This window comes from Nuphar pumila, chromosome 11 (genome assembly GCF_984573655.1).
Source record: "Nuphar pumila chromosome 11, dmNupPumi1.hap1.1, whole genome shotgun sequence".
NCBI lineage: Eukaryota > Viridiplantae > Streptophyta > Magnoliopsida > Nymphaeales > Nymphaeaceae > Nuphar > Nuphar pumila.
The window spans coordinates 7,589,089-7,604,637 of record NC_143259.1 but is presented as its reverse complement, the minus strand read 5'-3'; the positions used below and the strand labels follow the sequence as shown (position 1 = coordinate 7,604,637).

General features: G+C 36.9%; 1 pseudogene across 1 annotated transcript in view; it reads right to left on the bottom strand.

Annotated features, from left to right (window-relative positions):
• Window positions 1-12,528, bottom strand: part of LOC149821811 (nuclear transcription factor Y subunit C-3 pseudogene) — a 31,285-nt pseudogene extending 18,757 nt beyond the window's left edge. Inside the window, exon 1 of the transcript XR_016426152.1 lies at window positions 12,140-12,528. The product of XR_016426152.1 is annotated as a nuclear transcription factor Y subunit C-3 pseudogene (transcript). The remainder of the gene's footprint in view (window positions 1-12,139) is intronic.
• Window positions 12,529-15,549: the final 3,021 nt, after the last annotated feature.

The window sequence follows — 15,549 nt, the reverse complement described above, 5'->3', positions numbered from 1 at the left end:
CAAGAGCTAATGGGAGAGCTCTCCCTTCTAGCTGTTGGACTAGTCCAACGGCTTGAAAAGCATTACAAGAAGTGAAGTTTACAAGGGGGTTGCACCCCTATTTATACAAGAGCTAATGGGAGAGCTCATAAAGAGCTCTCCCTTCTAGCTATTGGACTAGTCCAACGGCTAGAAATCTAGCTGTTGGACTGGTTCCAACAGCTAGTATTTGGTTAAGTTCCAAGTGGAACTTAACCAAACTAGATATTATCTAGTTCGATACGAACTAGATAATATTTATTGTATAATAAATTAAAAGAAAATAAATAATAATAAATAATAAATATATATAATAATATATATATATATATTATTATCGCCGACCCCAATTGTTTTGGGATGAAGGCGTAGTTGTTGTTGTTGTATATATTATTATTATATATATCTATATTACATTTTAACAGTTGCCTTGAAAATCGTGCTCATACTTCTTTCTTGCTTTTTGGCGTGGAAAGTTCTTGCAATCCACTTCTAGTGCAACTCACCTCATCAATTAAGCTTATAAGACTTGTTGTGGTAAGTGCTTCTATTCTTGAAGTCTCTTTGCCTCTCATATAAACTTCTCTATGATGGAAAAAGATTCCCACTTTTTTCTTGGTTTTAAACTCAATAGGTCAAACTATCATGTTTGGGCCGGCAATATGGAGGCTCTCATCAAGAGTAAGGGTCTTTGGGGGTACATCCAAGGTACGATCCCGAAGCCCGAACCAAAAATCACTATAGTGGAAAAGGGGAAAATAAAAGTTCTTGATGGAGAGGGAAAAACAAAAGCATTTAAAGAATATAGCAAAAAGCATGAAGAATAGGAGATGAAAAATTATAAAATTCTCTCATGGATTTTATGTTCGGTTGAGACTAGAATCAATGCAAATATTTTGAAATTCAAAAAGGCGTCTCAAGTTTTAGAATATCTCGAGAGGATGTATACCTCAAGAAATTTATCCCACAAGTACTATCTCTAAAAAAGAGCTTTGACCCTTCAACAAGGCAAATTGACCATTAGAGAATATTTCGCCGAATTGTCATATATTTGAGATGAGCTTGCTATACTTGAACAAAAATGGAGTGGGGAAGCCATTGAGCTTTGACACAAACAATTGAAAGAAGATCGGTTTTTTAATTTTTTGAATGGGCTTAAACCCGAATTCGAACAAATAAGATCTTCCCTCTTGTCTTCTTTCACTTCTCCACCTCTTGAAGATGTTCTCACTAAACTAAGTGGAGAAGAAACTGGATTGAGAATGAGTAAAACAAATCCAAGTGTTCTTGTTATGCCTCCAAACAAAGATGAAAACGAAGGAGCCTATGTCGTGTCTAGATCGGGGAATAACTTGAAGACATATAAACCCCCACATTTTAACAAGTTTCGAAATCAAGAAGCAAGAGAAGATGGTGGCAAAAATGCTGGCCAAAATAGAAGGTACCAAGGAAGAGATTATAGTAAGATTATTTGTCATTTTTGCAAAGAATCGGGTCACATTAAACCGGTTTGTCCAAAATGGAAAAAAATGGTAGCCATGTCCACAACATTTCAACCACATAAAGAAGAGGGATCATCCACATCCTACAATGAATCTCTATCACTAAATCAAATCATGGAGGCTCTCCAACCTCTTCTCAAGAGATCTATTTTCGAAGTCGTCATGTCAACCTTCTCTCCTCCCAGTAAGACTTATTGGCTTTTAGATTCGGGTGCCTCCTTTCATATGACTAAATATTTTTGCCCTTTCCGAATACACAAAAAAATACATCTCCTTCTTTTGTCTCAAACGCCGATAGTGCTTCTCTTGAAATTAAAAGATTTGAAAATTTTGAAAGTCAGTTTTTTTATTCTTAAAATTAGATTTATACCTAAGTTAAATTTAAATTTGCTTTTAGTCTCTCAACTATCGGACCATAGGTATGATATCAAATTCTCATCAAATAAATGTTGAATACAGGATCATCGGTCCGGGAAGTTAATTGGGGAAGGCTCTGGGAAAGGAGATCTTTACTACATGAAATTTCTCCAAATTCCAAAACACTCTTTTTGTAACATTGTCCAACATAAAGATATAAATGTTTGGCATAAGCGTCTTGGGCATCCCAATATTATCAAGCTTTCTTATTTATATTTTGTTAAAGATCTATGTAAAGATGACTCCACTTGTAACGATTGCATTCTTAAAAAAATGAGAAGCTTACCTTTTGGACAAAAAACTATATTTACAACCAAACCTTTTAAAAATGTGTATTCGGATGTATGGGGACCGGTACCCATTGTATCTAAAGGAAAATTTTCTTATTATGTTATTTTTGTTGATGATTATTCTAGATTTTGTTAGATTTACTTTCTCAAGCATAAACATGAAGTATTTTTTACTTTTAAGACATATCACACGATGATAAAAAAATAATTTAATGGTAAGTTAAAAATTCTTAAAATCGATTCTGGAGGAGAATATCTCTTAAATGATTTAAAAATTATCCTGAAACTAATAGAATTATTCATCAAAAATCATGTCCCAAAACACCCCAACAAAAATGGTTTAGCCGAAAGAAAACATAGACATATAGTTGAAACCGCTAGAACTTTACTTATTTCTTAAAAAATCCCTAAAAGAGTTTGGGCCGAGTCTACCTTATAAATCGCCTTCCTTCAAAGAATTTAAATAAAATATCACCTTTTGAAATTATGTATCAAAAAGAACCCGATTATAATAGATTAAGAATTTTTTGATGTAAATGTTTTGTTCTTACCGACAAAAATGATAAACTTTCACCGAAAGTCATTCCTTGTGCATTTCTTGGATATTCAAAAACACAAAAGGGATTTAGATGCTATGATATTAAAAATGATAAGTTATATGTTTCTAGGAATGTAATTTTTTTAGAAAATGTGAGTGGTTTTGAAGAATGTGAATCTCATAAAGAGAACGTGGATTATTCTTTTTTGTTTGAGTTGTTATCTAGAAATGATGATATTTCTAGTGATGATGATCTAGCATACCATGATCATAGTGATAATAAAAAATTAGAGGAAAATAACAACTCTTTTTATCAATCTATTAATCACCCTATCGAAAAAAGAACATCTAGTGATCCTATCATCTATACACATAGAGATAGAAATAATTTTAGAAGTGCAATTGAAAAATATAGTGAATCTAGTGAGCCTTCCTCCACAAATAACCTAAGTCCTCGAAGAACCGAAAGAGCTAGAAGAATTTCTTCTAGATTTATATCTTATGAATCATTCTCACCTAAATATAGAGCATGTTTTAGTGTCATTCACTCGTATGTAGAACCTAAAAACTTCGAAGAAGCCAAGAAAATTATTGAATGGAGGGAAGCCATGGATAATGAACTTAGAGCCCTTAGACAAGCTAAAACTTGGAAATTTCAAGACCTTCCCAATGATAAAAAGACAATAGGATGTAGATGGGTTTTTAAAGTCAAGACCAAGAGTTATGGGTCTCTTGAAATGTATAAAGCCCGTCTAGTTGCCAAAAGATATAGTCAAGAATATGGAATAGACTACGATGAAACCTTTGCCCCCGTTGTGCGTATGGTTATTGTTAGGTGTCTTATTATAATTGCTTCAATTAAAAAATAAAACATATATCAAATGGATGTCAAAAATGCTTTTTTAAATGGTGACCTAAACAAAAAGTTTATATGGATGCTCCTCCAGAAATGGATATTCTTAAAGGTAAAGTTATTCGCTTACGAAAAGCCCTTTATGGACTGAAACAAGCTCTCAAGGCTTTGTATGATCGTTTTAACAATTTAATGATAGCACATGGATTTATCTCATGTTATACTGGCACTGCTTTGTTTGTCGAGAAATATGATGCAGGAATTGTAATTTTGTTAGTATATATTGATGACATGTTGATTACAGATGATGATGCCAAAGGAATCAAGAGAAATGTCGGACTTAGGTTTTCTAATATATTTTTTGGGTATTGAAGTTGCCTATTATCACAAGGGTTATTTTTTGTCTCAAACTAAACTTGCTTGTGAGGTCATTGACAAATCAAGAATTACAGATAACAAAGTTTGTGAAACTCCTAAAATAGTAGGATCAAAGATGAAGATTGATGATGGGATTCCTCTAGAAGATCCCACTCCTTACAGGCAACTTGTTGGATCATTGATGTATCTTAGCATTACCACACCAGATATCTCTCATGCGGTACATGTTGCTAGTAAATTTCAGCATGCCCCTACATCAGTGCATATGAGCGTCATTCTTCGAATTATCAGACATATAAAGGGGACCATAAATAAAAAAGTATTTTTATCTTCATCTTTCGAATTAAATTTAATTGCTTATACTGACTTCGAATGGGGAGGTGACCCAAATAACCGTCACTCCACCACTGGTTTTTATATTTTTTTAGGTGAATCATTAGTCGCTTAGAGATACAAAAAACAGCAGAAGGTGTCTCTATCTTCTATCAAGGTTGAGTACCGAGCCATAGCAACTACAACCATGGAAATTGTGTAGATTCGGCGATTGTTCGAAGATATAGGGGTTCGTGTTCTAAGACCTACAAAGTTGTGTTGTGACAACAAAAGTGCAATATATATTGCTAAGAATCACACGTTTTATGAGCGCACGAAGCATATGGAGATGGACTGTCACTATGTTAGAGAAGAATAGCTAAAGAAAGTCATTGATCTCCCTTATGTGACATCAGAATATCAACTGGTTGACTTCTTTACTAAGGCGCTTTGTTCACCTAGTTTTAATTTTCTTCTTGGTAAACTTTTGGTCATCACACCGTAAGTTTGAGGGAGGATGCTAAAATGTATTATATATATATAGAGAGAGAGAGAGAGAGATGCATATATATTATATATATGCCTATGTATATATATAGATAGATAGATATTATATATAATTTTTGTAATACCCTATAAGGGTAAAACTGTCATTTTCACTTTTATGCATATTCTCCTTGGAATATGATTGTATTTTTTTTTCTTTTATTTTTCTCCTTTTTCTTTTTATTTTTTTTCTTCTTAGCCTCGGGGGGCCACAATATAGACATTGGCCCCTCCAACAGTCACAATTGTGACCGTTGGAGGGGCTCCAACGTCTATATGGAGCCCCTCCAAGATCTCCATTCATTGTATTATAAATAGGGGCTCCACCCCTTTGTATTTCTTAAGCTTTGAGCAAAAGCTCTTTTCTATTCAATAAACATTCTATTTCTCTTCTGCATTTGTGATCTCTTGTATGTGTTGTGCCTTTGAGCACACTTATTTCAAGTGTTCTTCTTGTGCCTTTGTGCACACATTACACGTTGAGCATTTAGTGTTTTTTATGCACTTTGTCTCTTTGAAGACATTTTCACAGTATGAATGGTAACAGTTCCAGCAGTTCTCGTTCTAGTCCAATATGTAAGTGCTCCACATACCATAGTCCAATATGTAAGTGCTCCACATACCATACTCCTTGACTGACTAGAACTATCTCTTTTAAAAAAGTTGAAAGACATACATATATAATGTGTGTGTGCTTCCCCCCTAGCCAAATCCATCCTCTTGTACTGTATGGATTTTCTAGCAAATGGTGTCATGAAATTAGTTTTCTGGGTGATAGTGGACATATTTAGTGTTTAATAAGAATTGCAACGTTAATGAGGGCGCCATCTTTTATGCCATTCTTGGGTCGTTGTTGTTGAATCTTAAAACCTTTAGGGCAGATTTGATTGTTGCGGATCTTTGAGCTAGAGGTCAGATCTGGCTGGGGCCCGCACCGGACCCAACGCCTACGCAAATGAGGGATCTCATATCTAAGAATCTGAGATCCTTAGTGTTGAGATAAGTTGACTAATTAATGTTTTATCCATGCTTAAGGGTGCTTCTGATATTTTAGTAATATTAAGGGACCTAAATGTAATTATTCCTTTTTGGTTAATCTCTATTTAAACAAGAGATTAGCCCTAAATGAATATATCGACTTCTCTCTCTCTCTCTCTCTCTCTCTCTCTCTCTCTCTCTCTCTCAAAAAAAAAAAAAAAATATATATATATATATATATATATTATATTAGAGTTGTACATTCTTGGGAACGTGTGAAGGTGGATCGTGTGATTGCGTGAAGGCAGATCGCGCGTAGAAAATTGGGCGTGAAGGTGATTGCGTGAAGGCAGAACTGTGAAGGCTGATCGCGTGTAGCAGATCGGGCGTGAAGGTGATTGCGTGAAGGCAGAACCGTGAAGGCTGATTGCGTGTAGCAGATCGGGTAAGTCTTTTCCTTTTGGTACAGATCTGTAGCATGACAAATGTCATGACTTAGATTTTTAATCAGATCTACAAGTCGTGGTGACTCCATGGGTTCCCGATCTGGTGAGTGGTATGGATGTTGCGCAGATGTCGTGAAGCATACGTTGAACTTAAGGGTTTCATTGGCAGCGTGAAGCAAATATTTTCTTTTGTTAGATCTGATACAGATCTCAAAGTTTATTGACAGCGTGGAGCACACTGATCGTAAGTTTTTCGTGGGCAGCGTGAAACAGACGTTGTTATCTGGGTTTATGTTTTGATGGAATGACTGCGTGGAGCATACACTAGCAGAGCCGGACCTGTAAAGAGGCCAATGAGGCTTGGGCCTCAGGGCCCCTAGGCCCAAAAAAAATTTTAGGGGCCCATATTTAAGGTCCGAGCTCCCCTATTTTTATTTAATATAATATAAATATTTGGAATATTATATTTGTTTAATGTGAATACAAATTTTATTGTTATTTTGATTCTTTAAAAAAAATGGAGGGGCTGCCCCCGAACTCCTACTATTAATAGGGGGCCCATTTTTTTCCTCTGCCTCAGGCCCCATAAAACACAGGAACGGCTGTGTACACTAGTATCATATTTTTTTGTTGATTGGCAGCATGAAGTAGATGTCGTCCTGCATAGTGTGGAGTTTTTTCTCTGGATGTCGTGGTGGAGACAGATTACTGTCATCAATTTGCTTATTGTGCTGCAGTAATAGCTATTGAGTTTCTTTTGTTTGGTAACAGTTAAAGTTTTTTTTTACTATGGGTGACGCTTCAAAATATGATTACAAAAATGAGGCTATTGGAGAATACAAATCCTTTGCCAATCCTTTCTCGTATGGTTTTTCCGTTGAATTGAATGAAATAAACTATGCAAGGTGGTCCAGGATGTTTATGATGTCGGTGTCTGGATATCGTAGGAAGCATATTCTACTGGAATCTGAGCCAACTGACAAAACTAGAAAATATAATACTTGAGAAGAAGATAATGACATTGTTATGTCATGGATCATGAATAGCATTGAACCTCATATTGCAGATGGCCTTATTTATTATAACACAGCTAAACAGATGTGGGATAATCTTTGAGATACATATTCTCAAAAGACGAATGTGAGTCGCATTCTCCAAGTTGAACAGGAGATATATAACCTTCAGCAGGGTGATCAGACCTTGGCCCAGTATTATGCTTCTGTTAAGGCTGCTTTTGAGAGACTTGATGCTCACAAACCTTTGTGTGCAGTAGCTTTGTGCACAGACTTGGTCCTGAGCGTAATAAGTTAGAATCTCAAGCCACCAAGTGTATATTTATAGGCTATTCAAAAAACCAAAAGGGGTATCGATGTTATGATTCAATCTCTCGTCAGGAGTATGTCAATGCGGATGTATCTTTTTTGGAGTCCCTTCCATACTATTCTAGTACTGGTACTCGGCTGCAAGCTAATCAAGATGGCTCTTTTCCACTTCCTATTCCTCCTTTTCCTTTGGAATCGGTGCCTTTAGTATCGAATCCAACTCCTCCTACCTCACGGTTCCACAATCCTCCATTGGTGCATATGCGTAGAGCTCCAACTCCTCTGGTGCCTCCATCCACTTCTTCTCCTGAGGTAAGTACTCCTGAGAGCAATGACATTCATGTTGATGATAACAGGCCAATCGCTCTGCGGAAGGGGACACGACAGTGTACATTATACCCTATATATAAGTTTGTGTCTGAAGCTAGACGCGGAAATCAGATGAAAGCTTTTATTTCAGCCTTAACTGCTTAAACTATTCCTATGAGTCATCAAAAGGCAGTTCTCGAGAGCCGATGGAAGCAGGCTATGCAAGAGGAAATGGATACTTTACTGTCTCAACAGACATGGGACCTCGTTGACCCTCCAGAGGATGTGGACATTGTTGGATGTAAATGGGTATATACCATCAAGTACAACTCAGATGGCTCAATTGAAAGGTATAAGGCCAGGTTAGTGGCAAAAGGCTATACTCAAACATATGGTGTTGATTTCTTCGAGACATTTTCTCCTGTAGCACGAATGGGCACCATTCGTCTTGTTCTTTCTGTAGATGTTTACTGTGGATGGTGTTTGTGTCAGCTAGATGTGAAAAATGCATTTTTATATGGAGATCTGTCTGAGACAGTCTACATGCAGCAACCTCCTACGTTCGAGGTTGAGGGGGAGTGTCAAAAGGTGTGTAGATTAAGAAAGGCGATATATAGTTTAAAGCAGAGTCATCGGGCATGGTTTCAAAAGTTGTTTGAGGTGATGTCAAAGTTTGGTTTTAATAGATCAGCGTCAGATCACACATTATTCATTAAGAAAACCAACTCAGGTATAGTTGTTATGGTGGTATATGTGAATGACATCATTCTCACAGGAGATAACATGAATGATATTGCAGCTACAAAGGCTCATCTTCAAAAACTTTTTGTCACAAAAGACCTTGGTTCCCTCAGATATTTTCTGGGAATAGAAGTAGCCAGAGGCAGTGAGGGTGTGGTTTTATCACAATGGAAGTATGTTATTGATTTACTAAAAGAGACAGGAATGTTGGGAGCCAAACCCGCAAATATTCCCATGGACAACAAAGTTCATTTGTTTGATGAGGGGTCAAAACCTGTTGATAGCAAACGCTACCGCTCATTGGTAGGAAAGTTACTATATGTGACAGTGACTAGACCTGATATTGCTCTGGCTATAAGTAAGGTTAGCCAATTCATGGACAAACCGACTGAGGTACACTGGAACACTATAATGATGATACTCAGGTACTTAAAATCCTCTCCTGAAAAGGGGTTGTTATTCAAGAAAACAGACACTCTGGAGGTAGTTGCTTATTCTGATGCTGATTATGCTGGGCTGTAGAGGATAGAAAATCTACCTCAGGATTTTGTGTATTTGTGGGAGGTAACTTAATCTCTCGGAGAAGCAAGAAGCAAATTGTTGTTGCTAGGTCAAGTGTGGAATCAGGATATAGAGCTATGGCCCAAACCGCAGCTGAATTAATGTGGGTTCGAACAATAATGATTGATTTTCAAGTGAAGGTTTTATCTCCTATGGTAATGATGTGTGATAACAAGGCAGCTACATATATAGCTAATAATCCGGTATTTCATGAGAGGACAAAACATATTGAAGTTAACTGTCACTACATACGAGATATGGTTCAAGCTGAACACATCTATACTAAGCATGTAATCTCTCATGATCAAGTTGCAGATATTTTTACAAAGCCTCTTGCGAGACCCAGTTTTTCAAAATGTTGTGGCAAGCTGAGCATGATTGATATCCATGCTCCATCTTGAGGGGGAGTGTTGAGATAAGTCGACTAATTAATGTTTTATACATGCTTAAGGGTGCTTCTGATATTTTAGTAATATTAAGGGACCTAAATGTAATTATTCCTTTTTGGTTAATCTCTATTTAAACAAGAGATTAGCCCTAAATGAGTATATCGACCTCTCTCTCTCTTTCTCTCTCTCTACACTTAGCACTGCCCAAAACCAAGGTTTTCTCTTTCAATGGGTGGGAGATCAGACCAAATGTAGGAATCTGAGACCCCAAAATTTTAAATCCCTACGAACTGTCGATTGTTTCGGCAATCAAATGCACCCTTGTGGAATTTGATTACAGCTTTGTGATATTGGATACGGTATATGAGATTAATGAAACGGGCAGTTTTCTGTCATGGACTTCTTGATTGTCTGGTCTGTGTGATTTGATGAATAAGTGGCTGTTGAAACATTTCTGTAATGTATTATAGCCGTGTTTTGTATTGGTATGTGCACTCTTGAAGTTAGGCTTCTTTTCATTTTTGAGAAAGAAATGACTGGTCATGTTGCTTTTTTATTATTTTTTCTAAGAATTGTGACACATTTTAACTCTCTTCTCATGATACTCTCGGATGAGGCCACCATGTCCTCTCTCTCATGTCTCCTATGACCTTAGGTCCCATATGACCCAAGTGATCTTTTATGTGATTGCACATTTTCCTCTGTTCTACTTTCTATGTTCATGAATGTTATCTTCTTAATGTTTTTGGTTTATTGATGTATAACTTTTGGTTTAAGACAACTTTTTCCATCTGAGAAGTACCATGGGCTCCCAAATTTTGTTTGTGTGTGGGACTCAGACATTCCATGAGCAGCAGGGGGGGGGGGGGGGGGGGCAGGCCCCACTAGTCATGACAGACAAACTTTAAACAAGAGTCGCAGAAGGAACAGTAAATGACTACAAAAACCAGCAAACAGGTTTGTGGAACCCACATCCAGGACACGTCTAAGTCTTTTTATGACATGTGCAAAAAATACATGTATTTCTAATGCAAAAAAAAAATTATTACACAAAAATAAGGAGTTGGGAATTGTTGTATTTCAGAAACACAATGTGACTAAAGATCAGAATTAAGTATTGATATTACGCTCTAATAACTGACATTTGATTTCTTCTTTTGAAGTCCTACTTGAATTTTTTTAGCATTAACAAGATTCAGATTCACCAAGGGCATACCAAGGTTGTTGGACGAGGAAGCAAGAGCGAGAAGCAAGGAACCGATTTGAAAGCAAAATGAGAATAAAAAATGAAGCCATATGAGAATTAAATGGAAGTGAATAAAAACTAAAATTGACTATTCTTAAGTTTCATAATTTTTTAGTGTAAGAATTAATTTTTTTGTCAAAATTTAAAAATGATGGTTACCTATTTAGAAAAAACACATGGGAAGGGAGTGGCAAGCCTGAGATGAAGCACATAGAATACATGAAAAGAAGCTTGAGAGGACATATAGAAAGCATGTAAGAAACATGAATAAAACGGATGGGAAACATAGAAGAAGCTTGGGAGAATCCAAATTTCCATCAAGTTTCAGAAGCAAAGAGGATTGTGCTTCCAAAGCAAGTTTTAGAGATGGGCGCTTCCCACCTATCTAAGAAGCTTCCAGTAACTCTGCGAAGACAATTCTTCATAAACAACTTCAAAAAGCAAACTCATCACACTCAAGGTGCATGCATGCTTAAACCAAGCCCAGCCAAACAAAGCAACCTCATTCACAAGGTATTTTGCATTCTATAACTGAAATATGATAGTGAAAACTCAAAAAATAACTTCCACACAAGCTACTTGTCCCACAACCCAACAAATCTAATTCAAGGCTTTTTATAAGAACCCAAAATCCACACCTCAAAAGACCCTTAAAAGGGTCATCCCAAAATTCAATTTAATCAGCTAAATAGGCAGTTGAACAAGCAACCAAGACTCCTATCTGAGCTCAAAATCAATCTTCAGACGATATGCAGCAAAAGCTACTGTTGTTAAAAGTTTTAACATACCCATCATGTCCCCTATACAAGAGTCAATCACCGCGCACGCACACACACACACATTGCACGCTTGTGACATACTGAGCATCGGAAAATCCCCTAAAACACGAATTAAAAACAAATGAACGAGCAACGTTGAAAAACAATCCAAAGAGAAACTCCCCATATGAGAAAACCATTTGAGGCACTGCCCCAGAAACCCACAACCATGACCCGAATCAAAAGCAAATCCAAGAAGAGAGAAGGATAAAAATCAAAAGAACAATGTCCAAACCCATGAAGATCGAAACTAATGCAATTATTCGAAGAAACCCTAGAAATCCCCTCCCTTTCCCAATCCAGATGCCGTTGTGAGAATCACCACCATTAACGAAACAATAGCAAAGAGTATAACAACCAATAATCTAACCAAGAAACCATAGAACAGGGAAATCCAAGACACCCAAATAGCATAAACGACACCAAACTAATATTTTACCAAGTGGGTCAAAGAGAGAGAGAGAGAAATGCCCACCTTGGGAAAAAGAGGGAGGGGGATATATACGTAGAGAGGCAAAGCAGAATTTTCTGATTGGATGGATAAGGTTGAGGTGGGAGCGGCGGAGGCTTCGACGCGTGAAACCGTGATCGCCGTTGTTGATTGTTATGTTTGCAGAGGAAGAACGGACGGATGGTGATGGCCCCCAACAGCAGATAAGGATCAGGCAACAGATGGAACCTCCATGAGTCTCTCAGGAGCCCCCACTCAACTTCAACATCATCCCGACCGCTCGTTCGCTTCAATCGGAGAGGAGACGGACAATAAACGCAACCAATTTCTATACAACATTCAGGGTTGTAGAGAGAGAGAGAGAGAGAGAGAGAGAGCTGTAGATGGGCCACGCGTGCTTGTTTGCGTAAAAATAGGGTCGGTGACTTTGGTTGGATGAGGACCTAACAGTAGGTACGCATCTCCAGGGTGTCAACGGGTCGGATTCAGTGAAATTCGATCCAGATCCGACTTTGAAGTGTTGGAACCAGGTTCGAATTGAGTCGACCGGACCCACTATAAGAACGACCAGACATCGGTTCTATAAGAATTACATGAACCAGACCTAGTTCCATCCTTGATACAATATTACTTTTTACTTTTTTACCATAAAAAATTGCCAATCCAAATAAACTGCAATAAAATAAATCATAAATAAACCAAAACAAACTAAGCCGCATAAAAAATAAACCATCGAATCAAATAAACTATAAAACAAACAATAAAATTAAATATAAAAGGCATTAATTCAAACCTTAATCGAAGAAAAAAAATATAATCAAATCAAAGAAAATCCTAATTAAAGAAATTTGATTCAAAATCTTAAACAAAGAAATTTCTTATTTTTTACATTTAGTTCAAATTATAAAATTAAAATCAAAGAAAGCCCTTAATTCAAACCCTAAATCAAAGGCCTTAATTTGAAACCCTAAATAGAAAAAGGCATAATTCAAACATAAATAAAAAAGAAAGATAGAGAGTAAGTGAGAGAAGAAAAAAAGAGAGAACATGAGGGTGTTGCCAACCAACCATCTCGGCATAAGGGTGAGAGAGAGAGAGAGGAATGAGGGGAGAGTCGAGGTATACCTCGGTTTTCTTTTCTTTTCTTTTTCCTTTATTGCATGGCAAACTAAACCCATGCTCTTTAAAAATAATAATAATAATAATAATGAGATAAGAAATAATAAAGTAACAAAGGTACCTACTAAGATCCAAAATAATAATAATGAGATAGGAAATAATAAAGGTAACAAAGGTACCTACTAAGATCCCCTCATCCCATGTGTGGTGCACAACTAATCACACTGCCAGCTTTTTTGACTGGGGCCCACAGTTAATGTAAAATGTTGTTTTGTATTGGTGTGTACCAAAATGAGATTGGGTTAGGAGATTAATGTGTCCCGATTGGTTGAGGTACTGCTCTGATAGGTAGTAGGTTTTGTGTAGCAACAGTAGGCTCGTTTTCATGGGTAATGTTTGCTAACCTCAGTGAATATATATTAATTTTGTTTTTTTTTCAGTTTTTTTGCACATTTGGCCTTTCAGGACGTGATCTACCTGTTAAGTTTAGTAGAAACTGATATTTTGATCATGTTTTTCCAATGTATATGTTATATTCTATCTAGATATACCAGATTTTCAAACCTCAAAAAAATATTTTTTTCATGTCAAAAAACTATGTTCTGAAGGGTCAATTCCTGCTATTTTGACCATACTGAGAGCATCCATCATGTCAGATTTGGTCAAAACAACTTCTTATGAGTTTCAACAAGGGAAGGTAGCAAATGCTATCTCCCCTTTTTCATAGGCTTGCATTAGGATGAAAACACTGTTTACATGTACTACCCAAATATGGTGTTGATGATCCAATTGTCAAAAACATCCTCTTGGAAATGATGTTGAAATGTGATGTTGAAACTCTATACCCAATGCAGTGTTTTGGCAACACTAGTGAGAGAGTCTCATAGTAGGAAGCAGATCAGGTCTTGCTGAACATGAGCTTTTTTTCTCATGCCGACATCGTGGCCGTCTGTTTGCGATTTGGATGAATGCCACGTGGTTTTGTTGATTTTTGAGCTTTTTAAAATGCAAATCGGATGGCCACGATGTTCAGCATGTGCAAAAATGCTCATGTTCAGCATGACCTGATCTGCTTCCCTCATGGTATGACACCACACCTTCAATGAACACGGATCCCATCATTTGAAATATGATGGGTTTCATCATACATTGGTATTGAATGTATGATGAAACCCATCATATTCACCTCCAATTCAAGGCACCCAAACAGAGCTTAAAGCACACAAACTCAAAAAACTTTCATTTATTATTCAAAGTGATAGGTGTGAATAACGAGAACGGATCAATAAAAAGTTGGGTGACATTTCACCCAGCATTGTGGACCGCTAACCCCGAGGTGATCCACAATACCGGTGACATTTCTAATGTCACCCAGCGTTTCATTAAATATGTTCTCGTGAATAACAATGCAATTCTCTTGTTTGTTATCACATATAGTTGAACGTCTATCCAAGAAAAAAAAATCACATCTATTTTCCAACAAGTGGAGCATTGCATTCTTGTTTCCATAAGGACAAGTAAATATCTCCTTGTTTTGCAATTAACACATTTAAATATTCCCATGAGTTAAATCTCGAGAAAATATTGCATTCATGAAATCAGCTTGAACCATGCTGACATAAACTCATCTCTTGTAATTAGCAACATTAGGTGTTTCGTTACTATATTATGTATAGTCACCGGTGGGTTTCGATCTTGAGAGTTTGAGACCCATTTGCTTGTGAGGGCTCCACTCTTCGCAGCTCAAACCATAGGTGTAGCAATATGTGAAACATGTAGGGATCCTCTCATACGATGATTGTAATGAGGACGGATCAAGGAGAAGCACGTTGTTACGCTCGTGATCTCTAAGGCCGGGACTATTCACAGCCTCTGCAAATCTCTCTATTTGTTTTTCCACTCTATGTTTGTTCTCAGCATATAGATATGTCCTTTTAGAGAACGAGAGACTTCTATCTTTATAGACTTAGGGTTGGAGTTGATTCCCTTCCTTGGTGAAATGCCCCTTGATCAAATTGTCGAGCATGTAATAATTTCTTTAATTATAATGCATTAAATATATTAGATTTATTTTTTATTTATAATATTTTGCCTTTCCGTCTTTATATGTGCATGAGAGGTGGGCTGACCTCTTATGCACACATGGGATTCCAGTCCATTGAAATGGCCTCCACTCAACGGTCTTGAATTTAAGAAGGATTTAATTCTTTCATTAATCAAGGATCTAGCCTTCCTTATGACCATAGATCCTAACATCTCCCACTTGACCATAAGTCATTTAGGGGCGCTCATTGTCACAAAGCTTACTCCCACTC